Source organism: Mus musculus, chromosome 7 (genome assembly GCF_000001635.26).
Source record: "Mus musculus strain C57BL/6J chromosome 7, GRCm38.p6 C57BL/6J".
NCBI classification, from domain to species: Eukaryota; Metazoa; Chordata; class Mammalia; order Rodentia; family Muridae; genus Mus; species Mus musculus.
The window spans coordinates 144,312,112-144,332,343 of record NC_000073.6 but is presented as its reverse complement, the minus strand read 5'-3'; the positions used below and the strand labels follow the sequence as shown (position 1 = coordinate 144,332,343).

Genomic DNA, 20,232 nt, shown 5'->3' with positions numbered 1-20,232 from the left:
CAAATCATTCTTAGCAGGTGAACTACTAACAAACACCATAATGATGGTAAGAAACAGAAAGGCTGTGTCACCAGCCTAAGGTCACACAGCAGTAAGGTGCTGAGCCTGAGATGCAGGGGAAGCAGGTTTTCCATGCACACCTCCCCCCAAGTTCTGTAATTCTGCGAAGACCCAAGGGGCACAGAGAGGACGCAGGTCACCAGATGTCCCTCATTCTCCCCATTTTCAGCCTCCATGGCAGGCTATAAATGCCTGTGGCATTCTCTCACAGGCACCCGTCCCAGCCTGTAGATATGCAGAGGTGACAGCCACCTGCATATGCAACGAAAAGAAGAGAGGAGAGCCATTCAGTGCGGCCACATTGGGAAAAGGGACAAAGAGTTCACCAGTGACTCCAGAGTCGGTCTTCAGGATCTAGACATGAGGCTCAGGCTTAAACAGAGGGCAGGAGGAATGCAGAGCTAAGAGTCTTGGTCAGGGTGTGGTTCTGCCCATCACTGACCCATCACTGTCTCAGCTCCAGTCTTTCCTGAAGGGTGATCTGACAAGTTCTCAGAACTCTGGGAGGTCTCTGGGAGACAAGCTCCCCTCTGTCTGGCTCCAGGCTTCAGCCTTTCCTTCCCCAGTGTGAGACTCCTGGGGCAATGGGCAGGGTACAGGTGTCTCCTCAGAACATCTTCACCTCTGCAAGAATGATTACAAGCCCATCTCCTGGGGGCTTTCTGGAAGGGCCTGAGGTAGTAGGGCTAGCCTGGGCAAAGTGATGCTTAGCTCCTGGGCTAGGCACTGTGGCTGTATCCATAGACAGGGAAGACCCTGGGCTCAGAGAAGGCCTGAGTCTTCCATCAGTCATGGGTTGGGAAGCAGAGGCTTGGAGATTTCCCCATATTGTATGTGACAGTGAGATCACACACACACACACACACACACACACACACACACACACACCCACACCACACAGGTGGGGACTGCAGCTTCTACAGGGCAAGCTTCATAGGCAAAAGGGCAGCTCAAACCTGAATACCTGTGCCCACCCTCAGGATACTTGATCCCACAAGTCAGCTGTCCTAGCTTCTATGTCTGCCCCTATGCTGTGACGCTGTGGTGGGCGCCAGCACAAAAGAGCAGGGCTCAGGAGACACAGATGACAGGGCTGTGTGCTGTGATCAACAAGAATGCTGGCTCAGAAAGGGCCTCTCCCCAGAAAGCCCCTGCTGCCCCTTGCTTCAGGTAAGACCTGAGCTTTCCTAAGGATCTGAGCGCCTGCCCTTCATCCATTCACACTTTGAGTTGCTGGGACCTGCATGTTTCAGAAGAAGACCATATGCAAGAAGTAAAGCACACACACACACACACAAATTAAGAAACGTGATTTGCCGGGCAGTGGGCAGTGGTAGTGCACGCCTTTAATCCCAGCACTTGGGAGGCAGAGGCAGGCGGATTTCTGAGTTCAAGGCCAGCCTGGTCTACAGAATGAGTTCCAGGATAGCCAGAGCTACAAAGAGAAACCTTATCTCAAAAAAAAAAAAAAAGAAAAGAAAAAAAGAAAGAGAGAGAGAGAGAGAGAGAGAGAGAGAGAGAGAGAGAGAGAGAGAGAGGAAGGAAGGAAGGAAGGAAGGAAGGAAGGAAGGAAGGAAGGAAGGAAGGAAGGAAGGAAGGTGATTAAATAGCCTATGTCTTCCTATGGGCTTCTAGAAAGGGATATGGGCAAGAATGTCTCTGGACAGGCGGTGGCTCTCCCAAATCCAGCCACAAAGAGGAGTGTGGCTCTGGGTGGCATCTAACAAGGTCCAGCTTCTGTGGCAACCATGGACAGAGGTGGCTACCAACTTCCAAGGAGCATAGAAGCTGACTAGACATTGCATGGGTCACAGAGTTCCTGCTTCCTGCCCATTGGAGGACAGAGGGACCTGCAAATGAATACAGACAGGGCTGCCTCAGAGTCTCACTGTCCAGGGTCACACTGGCTGGGAGGTGGCTAAGACTAGACTGAGCTACCTCAGTCTTATACAAAACCAGCCTGCCCCATATTTGGAAACTCACTGTTCCTGGGTTTTTGGCTTTCTCCCTGGGACTGTGAAGTGTCCTCAGGGCCTTTGCATAGCCTATCCTGACTCCTTTGGCCAAGTCAACCAGTCCTAGCAGGACTTGGGTTTTGAGCCATGCTGGTAAGCCAGGAATCAGAACTCTGGCCACTACAATCCTCTACCATGACCCTGCACTCCTTTCAGTCCTTGTCCTTGAGGACCATCCCATGGCCTGGCCATCTTGGCACCCCAGGACCACACCCAGGGCTATAACATGCCAGGTGTGGCTTGGGATAGAGTCCTGTCTGCTCCCTGCCTGGGGCACTCTTCCACTCAATTCTGATCTGAAGCTGGGTCAAGTAGCAGGAGGTGTGTGTGTGTGTGTGTGTGTGTGTGTGTGTGTGTGTGTGAGAGAGAGAGAGAGAGAGAGAGAGAGAGAGAGAGAGAGAGAGAGAAGATAGCTCTTTTCTTTCAGTACTCCTGTCTCTTCCAGTGACCTGCCCCCAGCCCTGGAGATAGGCAAAGTCCTATTGCCATCTGGACCTTGCCTCTGCCTCTGCATAGAACTGGGTCAGTGAAAATGCAAGCTAACAGTACTCTAAGGTCTGGGCCTCTCAGGAGGAGACTTTCCTGGAAGCATTGATCTGTTCCCTGGGCACTGAGGGATGCCAGTCCCCACAAGAAGGCTCTCCCAGCTTTGGGTACCAACCATCTGCTCTCCCAGGATGCATGCTGGGGCCTGGGCAGATATGCCTAGAAGCAAAACCCCTGACAAGGCCTGTGCAGAGGCCCAAGGAGACACTGGCTGACACCGGGCCCTGGTCATTGTCCTCTCCTGACAAGGCCACCTTAGGCACAGTGGGCCAGAGACTTCGAGGAAGACACCCAAGAACACCAGAGAGGAGGGGCTGGGTCCCCATCCACCTCTCTGACCTTGCCAAGGGGAAGAAAGGTCACAACTGCTTCCAGACACCAGAGCCTGGGTATTCCACCACTCCACACTGGCTGTTCCACTGTGCTCAAAAGCAACCACAGACTGATGGTCTGCTATGAAGTCAGTGGAGGGCCAGGAGAGGCCACAAAATATGACTCTATGAGCAACATGTGTGCGTCCATGTGTGCCCGTGTAAGAGTGCAGGTGCACATGTGTGTGCATGGATGATGTCAGGCATCTTCTTCCACCTCCCCTGACATTGCTCAGTGAGATAGGGTTTCTCTCTGAGCATGGCACTCACCCACCCATTCAACTAGGTTGGCCAGCCAGCAAGCCCCAAGGATTCTCCTATTTCTGCTTCCCCAGTGCTGGATCACAGGCCTGCATGCCGTGTTGCTGGCTTGGTGCTAGGGACAGACTTAGGCTCCACTGCTCATGCAGCAAGACCTTTTCCCAAGGAGCCTTTTCCTCTCTAGCCCTAAAGTCTCTTTAGAGTCCCCAGCTCTGCCTGTGTTCCTCACAGGGTCGATGAGCAACTGCTGGTTTCTCCACTTGACTCTGACCAGAGATGTTGAGTGAGCAATCCAAGGTCAAACAGGAAAGACAGCCTCTTTTCTCCTGACTGCACCCCCATGTCTGAGGCAGGCACATTCTCCATAGAAACAGAAGGAAGCCGGCTGAACACCGCGCTGGCCATTTCAGTTCTACACATGAGCACCTGCCTTTGCCACTCAGTGAAGAGAGCCACAGACTGAGGCTTAGTCGGACATGTAGGGGGTCTATATGCCCTAAGGGGTCCCCAGAAGTAGACACTAATTCTCTGAGATACTGAGCTCCTGGTGAGGGGCAGGTTTGAACCTTCACCAGGGCCATCTGTCTTTCTCAAAGCTGCAGCCTCTTCATCTGTACCATGCAGTCAAGCTTGGGTCTGTGGGCAGGCACAGTGGCTGGCTGATGTTCAGGAGGAGCACCCAGAGGTGCTGTGGTCAGTCACGTGGTTACACTATGGCTTTTCAAGTCTGGCTTCTGGATGTGACCCAGAGGCTCCACTGCTGCAGAGGACTGAAAATGCAGTAGAAGACACATGAACACACACTTGTGTTTTGTAGCTCCATTCACAGATTCAGAGGTGGTGGGAACGCCCCATTACATACAAAACCCCATGACATACACCCGCTTTGGATATGTTATGCACATATGCCTGTACACACACACACACACAGCACTAGCCAGCTTCCCACTACTGTAATGAACTCAAAAGGTTTATTAGCTGTCAGGCCTGGAGGCTCCAGTCTAGGAGGACTACAAAGCCCCTTTGCTTTTCATTGCTGGTGGGCACGGTGTACTGTGGCAAGAGGTTGACAGCAGAGGACAAGGTCCCTTCAAGGACACATCCCAATGAGTTGAGGGCCTCCCAAAGGACCTCCCCATAGGGTCCATAGCATCTTCTAAAAAGTATCTGGGCCCTGTTGACTAAGACTATAACACAGGGACCTTGGAGGACAGCTTCCCCCAATAGTAGATATAGAATGAAAATATGTAACATAAAACACAAAACACATCTCAGTTATGAACAGGAACAAAACATAGATACCCACCACCACACAGACAAAAGGCTACACAGTGTGACTCATGATTAGAAACACCCAGAACACGTGAATCCGTGGAGAAGATACAAAGAGCCAGCTGTGCACTGCTAGAGAGTGTTAGGGGAGTGGCTACTAGGGAGAGTGAGGGCCATACACCTATGAAGGTTACCCTACCCTAGGAGGTCACAAACATTTACTTTTAAACAACTTTACTTGGAAAAGAGGACACACAGTTTCTATTATAGTGAAAACCTCGGGGCCTGAGAGTAGGCGTTTGCAGTACTTATGTTTGCCAGGGTGGCCTCTGCATAGGTCACTTCTTTCTATGAGTGTGTGTGTATATGTGTGGTAAATGTTTGTGGTGTATGTTTGTGTTATGTGTAGAGACCCGAGGCTGCCACTGAGTGTTTCCTCAGCCACCCCCACCTTATTTTTTGAGACAGGGTCTTTCTCTCTCTGATTCTGAAACTTGCCGATTCTGCAAGGTTGGCTGGCTGGTAGGTCCAAGGGTATTGCAATAACATGCCATTACACCTGGTTCTTTCTTTCTTTCTTTCTTTCTTTCTTTCTTTCTTTCTTTCTTTCTTTCTTTCTTTCTTTCTTTCTTTCTTTCTTTCTTTCTTTCTTCCTTCCTTCCTTCCTTCCTTCCTTCCTTCCTTCCTTCCTTCCTTCCTTTCTTTCTTTCTTTCTTTCTTTCTTTCTTTCTTTCTTTCTTTCTTTTACATAGATTTTTGAAATCTAAACTCAGGACCTCATGCTTATCCAGCAAGCACTTTACCATCTTAGCCATCTTTTCAGTCCTCATCCCTCATCTCACAGATGCAGCAGCCAGGCCTCTCGTGCTACCCAGGATCCAGGCATACCCGTTTTTTCACCAGTCTGGCTCTCCAGACCCAGCACAAGTCCTCGGGGTCTGTTGGGTGAGACAGTGATGCCTACAACCCCAGACCAATCCCCCTTGTCCCTCAGCTCCCTCCAGACAACAGCAGGACCCGGAGACAGGTAGAGGCTCCAAAGGGCCCTTTGTTCTCTGCTGTCCCCGACTCAGGGTGGCAGTTTTCTGAGTGGGCCACACTTGCAATCACTGTCTTTATTTCATATTAATTAAAGACAAGTGAGCTACTAGGAAGAATGGTTGCTTGGTGTACTGGAGCAGATCTGGTAGTAAATGCAGTTTACTCACAGTGGGGAGGCATTAGGTTGCTGCTTCCCTAAGGCCAGAGCATGAAGCTCCTGGGATTGCGAGCACCCAGAGAGCCGGTGACCCATAGCCAGGGTTGAAGAGGCAGATGTGTGGCTCTGGGTGCCTGCATTCCAGTTTTGCCTGCCCTCACTGGGAAGAATTGTGCTTGTGGCGGTGGCAGCCACTCTAGGAAGGCACTTTGAGGTTCCAGGAGTGTGGCAGTATGGAAAGGGGGTCATTATGGAAGCCCCAACAGCTGGCACAGGCAAGTTCACAGTCATCTATTGGCTCTGGCATTGCTGGACTGTCACCACAACCTGTCATCTCATCACAAAGAGGCCTCTGGCTGCTCCCCATCTGTCCCTCCTGGGATTTCCTAGCCACAGAACCTTCAGGAACTTGGAAGCTGACCTTTGGAGACTTTCTTATCACAGGGACAGGTGGTGTCCAACCTCAAGGCTGCCTTGGAATTCACTCATCTTTTGGGTTCTTTCTACCCTAAATTGAGCCATGATTTTGGAAAGATTAAAAAACAGTGTATATACGTCAACTCCAATGTCTGAGCAGCTGAGAGGGCATCTTAGGGTGCTGTCATAAAGGGGAGGACTTCTCAGTAGCCAAACCCTCAGGATGGGCCATGCGGGAGCACTGGGAGTGCTGGGGAAATCGGCTTCACTTCCTCTGAGCAGGATGGATAAAGGCAACTCTCTGTTCTCCTGGCAACACTTGGGAGCGAGAAACTGGCGGCTGCTAGAAGAGAAGCAAACGCCTCCTTCCCTGCCACCTGCCAGCTGCCGATGGCGCCCACGGTGGGGACAGGGATATGGACATGGAAGGCAGGCCAGAGGGAAGCTTGCTGTTGAGATCCCGGAAAAGGGGAGAGGGGCAGTGTTGCAGGGTTTGAAGGACTGGATGGGTTAGCTCTGTGCAGCGGCTGCCACAGAGTAAGAGAGCCAGCCACCAGGGCTAGGCTGTTGGGGCACAGGAGGCCCTGCAGGGAGCCTCTCTGATCCTAGTGCATAGATCCTAGGAAGAAGCAAATGCACCAGGGCCTTCCTCACAGAACACAGGTATGACGTGACAGGCAGCTACGGACAGAGGTACCTACCAAGACTGATGGTGCATCTCCTTTATATCTAAGCCGCCAGGTTCACTGTGTCCTGAAGGTCACTGTGTCTTACAGGTCAGAGCTAAATGCTTGGTCCCCAGGGCAGCTCTCCTAGAAAGTCCCATGGAACCTTCTGGAGGTGACCCAAGGGAGGTTTTAGATTCTGGGGAGGTGTCTTCAGATGGCAGGTTTGGGAGAGAGAATTGTTACAAAAACTGGAGTCTGACTGTCCTTCTGCTCTGGTTGGAAAGGTGACTTATTGAACATTGATGTCTCCTTCCCTCCCCAGATATCAAATCTATGAGTCATCCAGGCTTTGACTGAGCCCGACTGTAGCCTTGAAACCTCCAGGACCTGAGCTGAGCAGTCTTTTGTCCCCATAAAGCTGGCAGGCTCAGGTGTCTCACAGCAGTGTAGTGAGCCGAAAAGACACACACGTGCACACACGTGATTCCTATAACGGTCTTTCTTCTCCAGCTACAAATATATTTAGAGCAACTCATAATTCCAAAGAGAACAGTCAGAAAGGCTCATGACAAACAAGAGAGGACAAACCTGTGCTAAGGGCTGGGCTAGAGCCCCTCTTGGCCACTCCCAGGGACCTCGGGCCTGTGTCTATTTTCAACACACTCCTTTCTTTTCTTGCTCTGTTGCTGCCCATGCATGTCTCTCTACCTGCCTTGAACTGACAGGAAAAGTGAAGCCACTGTCTACTGTGAGATGTCTGTAATAAACGTGGGGCTGTCCCCACCTGCCACGTGAGCCAGCCGTTTCCCAGGCCCACCAGGTGTTCCCAACCTAGTTCTGCCATTATGGACCTCGGAGCAGTGTCAGATCCTATAGGTTGGGGCTCAGCCCCACAAGATCCCTCTCCCATTCTCAGGCATCAATCAGTCTCAGGCTGTGATGTGAATCCCATACATGGACCATACAGGGATTCTGAGCCCCCTTCTTTGGCTTCTTTAGTTGCTGGGGAGGACTCAAGTGCTGACGAATGCAGCTGGTTTCTAGGTCTCTCAGCTTTAGTGCAAGAGGGCATGTGCTGTGGGACCCCAGAATGTTCTGAGCATTTGGGTGGCCTAGCACAAACCCTTGGGCTTCTCTTGACAACCCGCTAATGCCAAGTGTATGATGTGGCTCCTATAGGACTTAGACACATCAGTGACAAGGTTCCTGAGCACAGGTTCCATGGCCAGGGCCACAGCCATCTGGCCTGGCAGGCTGGTTCTGGGAATTGGCTCTTGGAGCAAGCCGCAGCCTGATTTGGGGCTGCTTTGATGGTATCAGGCCTGTGGGCAATGATACTTGCTTGCTGCCCCTCTCCCTGCCTTGGTCTGGTTTCTTCTTGACTGGGTCAGGGTGAGGAAGAGCAAGTGTGTCTAACTGGCATCTGCCATCCTGCATGTATTACAGATGGAGTTAGGGATAGGGCTCAGGAAGCAGAGTGCTTGTTTAGCATATATAAAATCTTGGGTTCCATCCCCAGTAGCATTAACTAGGTCTGGAGGTACATGCTGCTAATACTAACACTAGGGAGGTGGAAGCAGAAAGGTCAGGAGTTCAAGGTCATCCTCAGATATCTATTGAGTCTCAGATAGCCTGGGCTATATGAGATCCTATATTTAAAAAAATGCTTGTATATAGAAACCTGGTATTAGAGGCACTTCTGGTTGTGCAAGCCTGGCTCTCACTGTATCCTGCATCAGCACTCCCTTCCCGATTCAAGTCTCAGTTTTCCTCCTGAGGTACAAGCCACCTGAAATAGCCACTTTTGTAGGTCAAAGACTGTTAAATGCTGCCAGTTGGATGTGACACACCCTGACAGGCTCCTTGATCAGCACCCAGATTCCAATAAGCATTTTTCTTCCCTCCAAGAGCTCCCAGAGACTCAGAGAATGGGAATCACAGATCTTGGGTGGCTTCACAAGTCAAGAATTGTCAGTGATACAAAAATCAACTCCCAGGACCCCATGGGGAAGCTTTCAGTCCAGGAGGGGCATGTGGGTGATTCCTGCGGGGGAGAAGGCAGGGGCAGGATGGGAGTCAAAGCTGTGCAGTGCCTGAGAGGCTAAGCAGCCAGCACAGAGGGGATGGGACTGGCCATAAGGGTGGACCAGGGGCCCTGACTCCTCCAGGTCTCCAGTGTCCAGCTATGGGGTCTGAGCAAGCTTTTTAGCTCAAAGGTTCTTGCAGCTCAGGTGGACATTGGTGCTGGGTTTCTGAGTATACATGCCCAGGGAGGCCGCTGCCAGGTAGGCAACTTGATAAAGGCACAATTGAGCAGGAAGAGGGGACATACAGGTACCACATAGGTTCAGTTGTGAACCACTTTCGGTATAAAGCCTCCTTCAGCACAGTGTTAAGAGGTGGTCAGTCTGACAGAAGGCATGTCTAGGTCCAGGTGACTTTAAAGCTTAACAATGAGCCTACTCAGAGAAAAAAGGTTCAAATCAAGACCAAAGTCTGTAGGATAAACCAATGTTCGTGTCCAGTGGAGCGGGAGGCCTGCACCCTTAGCTAATTCCCAAGGGGCTCTATCAAGTGGTAGGGTCCTGGCCAGTCCCCAACTCAGGTCTGTATTGCTTGACACTTTTGCATGGCTGGGACTCGGTAATCAAGCTACAAAACACAAGCTTGGTGTTTGGAGAAGAAGACCAAGATGTGAGAGGCTTATGAGGATGCTTCGGCACAATTACTAAGGCTCCTGTGCAGTGTGCGATGTTTGAGTTAAATCAGCCCACGTCAAAGCATGGCCATCTCCCATCACAAGACTCAGAATGCTTCCTATGTAATAAAAACATGGCTCTGGAAACCTAGTGGAAGACTCCACAGAGACATGGACTGTCCCCAGTGCTCACAGGGACACTTATGTTAGAACTATTTTACTAACTTGGAGGTCGTGTCAAGGGGACCGAGCCTCAAGGTGGGAGCAGGGATCATACCCAGTGGGCCTCTGACCCCAGTGACCAGTAGAAGGTAGATGAGGTTAGTCACGGCAGGTTCTGTCCTTGGATGTATGTGTTCACCCACATCCTCCCCACGTCCTTCTCCCCATATCCTTCTGGTTCTTGCGCAAGGATCCCCCACTTTATGCACCTCATCTGGTCTGGCATTGCTCTTGGTCTGTCTTCCTACACACGTGCCGAGTGAGGATTGGGTGTGAGCTCTCCCCAACAGGCACGTGTATTTTAACATTTAGAGGTAAGAGCAGGTGGCTCAACCAGTAAGAGGAAGTGGGGTGGGCCTTGAGGGTTATAGACTGTCCTACTTCCTGTCCTGTCTCTGCTTCCTGATCCATCCAGATGAGAGCATGCAGCCTCATTCCTGCAGTCACAGTGCGGAGCCATTCCAACCTCCATGCCCTGCCCCATACACCATGGACAGTACCCCCAAACCATGTGTCAGGATACAACCTTTCTAAGATCACAGTGACAAGAATACTAGTTGCCCTGTAATGACACCTGGCTCCCACCTGAATGCTTCACCTTCAGAAGGTGCTTAGCTCAGAGCTCACCTGTGAGAAGTCTGATCTGGGGCTCAGAAGCAGGTCAAACTTCTCTGTGACTCAGACATGCCCTTGTTCGTTACCTGAGGCCTTGGGGACCAGAGGGGAGAATTCTGAAGGAATCATGACATAACTAGGGGGTGAGGTGAGAACATTTCACATTTGGGGACTGTGCTAGCCAGTGCAATAGCATGTCCTTCTGGAAGGCAGAGCCCTGCATCTCCCCAGAGGGCACTAATCCCGCTGTGAGGCCCACCATTCTGGCCTCATCTGAGCCCCAAATCCCTCTAAAGCCCTGCTGCACAGGAGAGCAGAAGAGTGCTCCAGTGCACAAGTGGTGTGTGTGTGGTGTGTGGTGTGTATGGTGGTGTGTGTGTGTGTGTGGTACACATGTGTGCATGTGATGTATGTGTGGTGTCTGTATGTGTGGGGGGTGTGGTCTGTGGTGTGTATGTGTGGTATGGTGTAGTGTGGTGTGTGTGTATGTGGTGTATATGTGGTCTGTGGTTTGTATGTGTGTATATGTGTATGTATGTGTGGCCTGTGGTATATATGTGTATATAAGTGGTGTGGTGTGTAGACGTGTATATACATGGTATGGTCTGTATGGAGGTGTATGTGGTGTAGTATGTGTGTGGTGTATATGTGTGTGTGTGATATATATGTATATGTGGTATGTGTATATGTGTGAGATGTGTATGGTGTGTGTGGTCTGTGGTATATATGTTTGTATGCGTGTGTGGTGTGGTGTGATGTGGTGTGTGTTTGTATGTGGTCTATGCATGGTGTATGTGTGTGTGTGGTGTGTATAATGTATATGTATATAAGTGGTATGGTGTATATGTGTGTATAAGTGGTGTTCTCTCTCTCTCTCTCTCTCTGTGTGTGTGTGTATGCATGCGATGTGTATGACAGGGTTCAGTCTATGTTGCCTGTCTGACAGCAGCCAGCCAGGCTCCCTGAGATCCAGGCAGTCACACAGACATTGAGACTCTATCCTTTCCCATGCAGAAGTGCTGTAACTCACTATATGGTTTTGCCTTTAAGGCACTTCTGGGCTTCAAGGATGGTGGCTAACAGTTAACTAAGTGGCACAGGTAGCCTGCCAAGTGAGCAGAGACACTGGTGTCCTGTGGGAATGGTGTCACCCATCCCCACCTTATGTTCTTTCTACCTTCTCCAAAGGACACCTGGGTGACCTCAGGTGTAACAAGACATCTGTGGAACACCTGTCAGGCCTCAGTTTCCCCAACTATGGTAGGGTGGTGACAACACCCATTCCACAGGTTGTGGGGATTTGATAGAGCTAGCAGGGTGGGGAGACATCCTCCTGACTCACAGTTCCACACCTACCAGCCCTCCCCTACCTTTCTGGTGATCCCATTTCTGGGGTATATATACCCCATGGTGGTCCTGGATAGTACTCAGAACACCCTCCATACGGATCCCCATCTTACAGGACAGATGGGCAACACTTGCCCAGGGAACTGTCTAAAGTTATAGTAGGAACCCAGGAGCTGAACAGGACTTGAGCCCTCTGGCTGAGCCAAGCCAGACGACTCTGACAGAGAAGGGGACACTGCTGGAGGATAGGCACAGGGAAATAGGGAAATCTATCTTGGTGTGTGTGTGTGTGTGTGTCCCTTCTTGGCACCTTCAGGACCATCTGGCCCTGGTAGGACATGTCAGGGGATTGATGTCCCAGTACAGGAGCCTCTGTGTCCTGTCTGTGTCCAACCTACTCCAGACCTCTTCATCCCAGTAGGGGCCAGCAGGACCAGGAACTGCCCATAACAGCCTCACCTGAGATTCCTGCAAAGGAAGGAGGGGGAGGAGGGAGGAAGGAAGGAAGGAAGGGAGGAAGGAAGGAATTGAGAAAGGGAGAAAGGGAGAAAGGGAGGGAGGGAGGGAGGACTGGCTTGACTCTTTTGCATTACAGTGTCATGGTGTCAGTGCTGAGTGCGACTGTCCGTGTGTCAGAGCCCTCCGGCTTCTGTCTGTCAGCATTCCAAGGATGCTGAGCAAAGCATCACAAGCTGAGGATGCGGACACTGCCTGAGAGGTCTACAGTGGGACCTGGGAGGCGGGAAGCATTTGCTCTTCCTTCTTCCAGCTGTTGGGTGGGGCTAACACCCATCCCGAGCCCCCATTTCTGGCTTGGGCCCTTTTTCTATTCCTTCAAGTCCCTTCTCTTCACTACAACTGAGGAAGGACCCCACTCAGGGATAGCATCCTCAGCTGATAACCTCTGCAAAGGTCCCACTTCTAAAGGAGGTTCCCAGTGGCATGAGTTTGGGGGATACTTTCCCCATTTAAATGGACATCAAACAAACCAATGCAATAGGCCCCCATGTGTCTGGGCCACTGCACACCTTCTTCATTGTAGAAGTACAATCAGAACTCTGAGGGCTCCTGCTCTGCTCCCGACACTTGGGTGCACATGGGTCACTATGAGCCTTGCTGGCCTTCAGCTGGGCCTCTGGGCTTCACAGTGCTGCTCCCAGCCTTGGAAGAGACAGCGGTTTCTCTGCTTCCAGTTCCAGGTTCTGAGCTGAGCTCTGAGCCACCTTAGGAAGAAGGTCCCTGCCTTCCTCACCAGCCCACACGGCACTGCGTTATGCTCTGAGCACCGATGGCTCTCTTGGGGAATAACCTGGTTCATCTATTTACTACCCACCTCCAAACACATCACCTGCCCGGCTCCCAGAACAACGGCAGTGGTCCAGCACAGGGAAAGGATAGGTGGGTGCCTGGAAGTATAGGGAGGAGGGGCTGATGGGAAGAGAAGATGGAGGGAAGGAAAAGAATATTTTTTCTCAGTTCCTTTGTTTCCCAGGAACAAACCAGCCTCACCAGGTGGAGGTCAACATGGCAGCCCGTCATTTCTAACGGATTCATTCATTACTGTGAAAGCAGATTCACTCTTTTATCGCACTGGCTGTATTTCCAGTGCTTATATGTGGCCCTTGGTACTTTATCAAGCATACTGGTCATCTCTAGAAATGTCTACTGGAGAGTGGCTCCAGAACGATGAGAGAATTAGAGGTGGCCACAGTGCTGTGAGCACTTCTCATCTATTCTTGGGAAACAGACGCTGCGGCTGAGTGGAGCTAGAGGTACGAGCTGGAGGTAGGCAGAGTCATGCTCATACAACTGGGGATGTGGGTGAGGGTGTTTGCCAGGCGTTCTGCCTTAGTACTAGAGCTGAAATGTGGTGGGACCAAGTGCCATCAAGGAGTAGAGCTAACCCCGGGTCACCACCCTGCTGGGTCCTCCAGGAGGGCTGAGCTCAGCCTGTGACCCACAGCCTTAGGGACAGCCCTCTAAGACTGGCCATGGAGGCCAGTTCAAGGTCTGGGCTAGGGAGGGCAGGTCTAGAGAAGGGTGTGGGGTTCTGAAATACCATCTCTGCCCACTTAGAGATGAAAAACTGATCCTTTGACTCAAGTCACGCTCCTGGCAGACCTCACAGCAGGGCTTCTTTCTATTCCTCTCTCCAGGGAAGGGAAGAGATGGAGTTGGATACCAGCTCTGACCCAGCCAGAGGATAGGGAGCCCTGATCCTCTTGTTTGTGGAAGGGGGTATGTGGTTCTCCAGGCCTGGCATTCTCTGGAGACATCCTGGCTCTCTTGGAGGGACAGCAGACCACATGCCCTGTTCAGATTGAGATGGTCAGTCTGAGATGCTCTCCCATAGAGGACTCTGTGACTGGTCAGCCTGTCTCTGAAACAGCAGGAGACATCTCTTTTCTTGAGGTTGGTCCTCCATCAAGGCTGCTCTTGCCCCCTTCTACATCCAGGAGAAAGTTCTCAATACCAGGAGACATTTTGACTGTCACAACCGGGGGATGCTGTCATACACAATGCAGGCCCTAGCGGGGGACTGGCCCAAGTGCCTCTGAAATTGCTGACCCCCTTCCCATGCTTCAAGGTTAGTTCTGCAAATGTCACCACCTGGAGTGCCACCTCTACCTGCCAGCTCTCCTGATGGCTCATGGGAGAGGCTTGAGGAGCCTTTAATCAAAAGGAAAGGCTGACCCACACTTACATCAGACACCAGTTACAGGTTCTGGGGTCCCCATGACCTGAAGGATTTGTAAGAAAGACTCTCGGTCCTCACTGGATGCTCCTGTGCCCTCAATGCTGGTTATAGGAAAGGGTTAAAATCCACCACAGACTGAGAGTCAGACAAAGGACTCTTTCTATGTGTTAGAAATGAGGACCCTTTCAGGACTGACCTACACAACAAGATGCATAGGACATTGCTGGCCAGGAAAGCCCCCTTGATGCTCAGAGCTGGGATCAGAGTGGTTTCCCTTGGGTTGTGAGGTTCTGTTTTAGTCCACAGGTCCACGGAGCTAATCCTTTAGAAACTCAAGTCAAGAATGAGAGGATGTGGCCTAGACCATCACTGTAAAATTTAATATTTGGGACCAGAGCTCCTCCCAAGAGCCAAAGACTAAGTCCAGGCCCATTTTTGAGTCAGGCTAGTCCCTACCCCCATATCCCTACCCTCATGCAATCCTGCCTCTTTTTTGCAAATTGGGAAACTGAGGCACAGACTGTAGGCAGCCTGTCCAGGTTTTGAGCATTGGCGAGGAGACTCTGCCTCCTGCTCTTTCACACTGGGATATTTAACTCCTCACACCCCACACTTTCTGGTGGTCAGCAAGCCCATGCCAGGAGCAACCCCAGTCTAGTTGTTTAGCAAACTGTGGAACAGAGAGATCTTTAAACTGTGGCATGAAAATGGGAAATGGAACACACTTGTGTGTACAACACAGGCAGGAACCATGGATGGCATGAAGGACACCCTTGGGACAATATGAGTGGGTGAGTGGGGACCTGGCGTCTCAGTGGCCCCCTTCCTCCTTAGATAGCCTGGAGCTGCAGGCCTCTGGGGCAGTCCTCTCCACTTCCGCTGCCTTGTTCTCTCCCGGCAGCCTCTGTCCCAGCCACCCATCCCGGCTGAGCTAGGTACCCCGCATGTATGGTTGCTAGGAGACGGTTGCTGAGAGTCACAACTCAGCTGGCAACGGAAAACACCCCCAGCCACACAGTTTGCCAGCCCATTTAGGGAGGCCTGTTTTCTTGTCCACTCCGCCTCGGCCCTGCACATTGCCAGCATTTTCCTTTACCTGGCTCCTCGCTAGCACTTTGACACACTCTCTATTTAGTAAGCATTATGAAACAGATGCATCTCCTCCACTTCTCGGTGGAAGGATGTGAAGCCTGCAGGGACGCCTGCTGCTGTAGGGGAACCCTGTTTCTGATCCCAGGTGGGCCTGGTGCTCACCACAGAGGAGGGGCCCTAGCCCCAGGACAGAGGCTAGGTCTGAGTTCATGGTGGGTGGGCGGTAGGAAGAGGGAAGATGCTACATGGACAGAGGCTACTCACTTTTCCATTCACTTGTTGGCCCTGAACCCAGAGACCTTGGGGAGGCCTTTGGCTGGTTTGGGAACAGTTAGGCATGTGTGGGGATGCCTTTCTCCCAGTGCAAGAGGCACTTGCTTCCGGGGCTGTGTTTTAGGGCTCTGCTTCCTACATTTCTCACTTCCTACTTCTGACTACGTGGGGGATTGTACTCATCCGCACTCTGGAAGCTGGGTGTGGCCAGTGGGACAGGCTGGCAAAGCTGCGCTTAGGAAAAGCCAGGAGCAACATGACTGTTATCATGTCTCCACCTCACCTTCTGATACTGGAAGCTGGGGAAAGTCTGTGTGGTTGGGTCCCTCGCGCCCTCAGTGTGAACTGCCAGGGATAGGGTCATGCAAGTGGGCAAGCTAGGTTTGTAAGCCACTATAAGTTTATGACTGCAGCCTAACCCAAGATTTGCTGACTAGTACAGATTAGGTGATGCCAAACCTTACAAGGTGCCCTTCACAATGCCAACATCACCAGCAGGGGAGACAAGTCTCAAAACAGAAGACTGGGGACTGGAAAGATGACTTGGTGGTTAAGAGTACCTGCTGCTCAAGCATGAGGACCAGAGTTCAGATCTCAATACCCATGTAACAAGCCAGGCCTCCCATAACACAGCTGTAACTCGGTGGGGGCGGGGCAGGGGAAGGGGAAGGAGGGGCGGGACATAAGCAGGATCATTGAGTGTTGCTGTCTTCCAGCCTAGTTGAGAAAATGTGAAGTTTGGATCCAGGAGATCTTGCTTCAAAGGAAGAGGCCAAGACTGATAGGGAAGATCACCTGATGTCCTCTGGCCTCCACAGATGCACACACATGGAAAACTCTATAGCTAGTGGTGTATGGCAATGTGTATCTGTGTATATGTATGTGTGTGCTTGCAAGAGACTGGTGTCCCTGGGAGGAGGCAGCATAGACAGGCTGCCAAAATGACTCTTAAGAAAGCAACTGGAGGCTGGTGAGATGGCTCAGTGGGTAAGAGCACCCGACTGCTCTTCCGAAGGTCAGGAGTTCAAATCCCAGCAACCACATGGTGGCTCACAACCATCCGTAACGAGATCTGACTCCCTCTTCTGGAGTGTCTGAGGACAGACAGCTACAGTGTACTTACAATAAATAAATAAATAAATAAATAAATAAATAAATAAATCTTTAAAAAAAAAAGAAAGAAAGAAAGAAAGCAACAACTGTTACTGCAAGCTGGAGAGATGGTGGCGGTCAGCAGGGAGGTTTGTATGGTGCAAGGCATGTTGGACCAGGTGGGCACTCAGCCTGTGACTGCAGTCCTGGTGGGAAGAAGGAATAACACAAGGCAGAGGGATGAGTGGGTGGAGGGACGTCTTTCCAGTCCTACCCTTGTCAAGCCAATTTCCTTTCCTGGGGCCTCAAGTCCCTCCCTGGTTAGGTCAGAGCAGATGGGAATGTTCTTGAGGGCCAGCCCTGTCTGCTGAGGCAGCACCTCATTGCACAGAGCTCTATCTACAGGAATCTCAGGTCTCAGAGCAGCTCTTTAACCACGGATCCAGCTTCAGAAAGCCTAGAAGTCAGGTGACTGGTCCAAGGTCACCTTACCCTGAGAAGGTGGAGTTGCTCCCCTCCCTGCATCCCAGCACCAGGCAGCCATCTGTCCCCAATTTCCAGATCCTGGTTTCCAGATCCGCTTCCTGTTGGCATCAGTGCCCTGAGTGGGGCGGGGCTGCAGCAGTCCCCATATTTTGTCTGCACTCTCTGCAGGGCAGGTGCACACCTGGCAGAGTGGATGATGCTGAGATAAATAATCTGAGTTTTGGGGCTCAAAGGCCTGGCCCAACAAGGCAAAGCACATTCTGCACAATCGGAGACAGGCTGTTTGGGAGAGACCGCAGCATCGCTATGAAGCGGAAGAGAAATTAATTTTAAGCCTGGAGTCGATTCTAGCCTGGGAGAAAAGAAGCCAACATTCGGAAGGGGTGGAGCTTGGGCATGCAAGCACATGGCTGCTGCAGCCTGAATTTAGGGGCGGAGGTATCACGGAGACCTGTCCTTACTAGCATTCTAAGCTACTCCCCAGCCCCAGCACCTAAAGAAGTCTTGGCCCCTCATCCTGTCTGGAAGGCCTAGGTTATGTGTGTTCCACTGGACCACATCCAGGCTGTCCCTGGTTGTCAGTGACCAGGTCTGATGGGATAGAGAAAGGGCAGAGGTTTGAAGGGAACTGCTTCTTGGAAGCAACCTGTATGTGCATATGTGCAGTGCTCTGTCCCTTAGCTTAGTCCTTTGGTGACCATGCTGGCCTCAGGGATCTCATTTCTGACAGATAGACAGAAGCACACATGTCTAGACAACTTCAATTTTGAGGCCACACAGGGTGACAAGAGTCACCACTATCTTCTATCACTGAAGACCCTTAGAATTGCACACACCCGCTGTTGAGGAAGGGGTGGAACTGGGGAATGGGATAAGTGTTTGGGGGTGGGAGACAACATGTCAAGATAGTCCTGGACCTTCAACTGGCTGTGTCTCCTGGTCCCTGGAAGCTTCCAGGCTCCTGATCAGGTCCTTTTTAGGGCCTATCTTGTCACTCCTTTAGACTTCTAAGTACCAGTCCCAGTTACTTTAATAGCTCCTAACATTATGGACTCGCCACTGTCCACTAGAGCTTTCCCTGTAGGGTTTAGGACACCAGAGTTTACGTATCCTCTAGTGTCTGAGTTCATACCTCATCTACATCCAGACCCACTGTCTATGGCAACCCTAATTGATCTCTGGGCCTCAAGTATTCAGTGGGGGATGCAGAGAAGACCCTGTCTACTGATAAGCTACTCTTAATATCTCCTTTTTCCTCGTTGTGGGGAGTGTGGCTGTAGATACCTTAGGATACTTGGTTGAACCATTTCCTCAGCCGAGGCCAACTTGGACACAACACATGCTTGGCAGTGAGATGCAAGAGGCATGGCTGAAAGGTTTTCACTCTCCACTAAGGGCCTGAGCTGGTCTGCACCCTGTTGTCTCAGGGCCTTATACTGGCCATGATGACCTGTGTTTATACACACACACACACACACACACACACACACACACACACACACACACCTGGCTCAGTTCTCGCCAGGGCTCTCCAACAGTAACAGTGGTACTCCAGGGTAGATCAAGCTAACAATCCTACCTCTGGGCCTAGCCCTGACCGCACAGGCAACAAGAAGTAGAGAGGCCCCAGAAGACCACTCATCCCTCAGGATAGGATGCAGATCAAGGACAGGACAGCAAAGCTGGAAACAGAAGGCTACTCCCAGGCTACCCTGACTGATGGGAAAGGGGGGAATCTGTGAGCAGAAAAACTTGTATCTGGAGTCCTTTGGACTTCACATTAGTAGAGTGTAGACACGACACAAACACATCAGGGAAAGGATTTAAATGAGGAACTAGTTATTTTGGCTCATGGCTTCAGGCTATGGTGGGCTGACTTTGTGTTTCTGGGCTGGGTGTGGTATGGTGGAATAGAGCAGCTCACTTCAGGTGTGTGGAAAGCAGAAAGATGGGGGTGGGGGGACATGGGGGGGGTCAGAATGGGGATGAGGAAGAGAGAAGAGGGGGAGAAATGAGAGGAAGAGGAGAGGGAGGATTCCTGTTTCTCCATGACTCCCAAGGGCCTCTCTACTGGATGGAGCCCACCTACATTCAGGAAAGGGGCAAGTCTTTCTCTCTCAGTTGCTGTCCCACATGCCAATCATCTTTGGAACTGTCCTCTCAGGCACACCCATAAGTGTGATTTACTAATCAGCTCAGCACCTTTCAGTCCCATGAAGTTGGTAATTAAAACCAACCACTAACTGGGTGTGGCAGCACACACCCTTAATCCCAGCACCTGTGTGTGGAGGGCAACATTGCATCCCTTCTGAAATTCTTTTCTCTGTCTGTGTCTGGCTGGCTAGTTGATGCAAGCTAGGGACATAAGAGAGGAGGGAACCTCAATTGAGAAATGCCCCCCCCTAAGATCTGGCTATGGGGCATCTTCTTAATTAGTGATTGATGGGAGAGGGTACCCATTGGGGTGGTACCATCCCAGGGCTAGCGGGTCCTGGGTTCTAAAGGAAGCAGAGCGAACAAGCCACAGGGAGTTACTGGCTTGCTCCCTCCATGGTCTCTCAGCAGTGCCTGCCTACAGGCTCCTGCTTTGACTTTCTTCAATGATGAACAGTGATATGGAAGCCTGAGCCAAAAGAAGCCCTTTTCTCCCCAAGTGGCTTTGGTCACATTGATTCACTGCAGTAAAAGTAACCCTAACCAGGCCCCAGCACCTTACACTGACTTGGCGAGACTGGCTGGTCAGAGTCCAGGAATCCTCCTGTCTCTGCCTCCTGCCTCACCTAGCATTACGGTTACAGGCATGAGCTGCTCTGCCATGGATATGAACTCATCCTCATCTTATGCAGCAAGCACTTTACGAGCTCAACCATCTCCCCGGTTGTGGCTGGAGTCTCTTATAAG

The 20,232-nt window shown here is 51.3% G+C and overlaps 1 protein-coding gene across 30 annotated transcripts in view; it reads right to left on the bottom strand.

The window, feature by feature from the left end:
- Shank2 (SH3 and multiple ankyrin repeat domains 2) overlaps positions 1 to 20,232 on the bottom strand; it is a 447,967-nt gene that overhangs the window by 93,700 nt on the left and 334,035 nt on the right. The gene's annotated exons all lie outside the window — the stretch shown is intronic.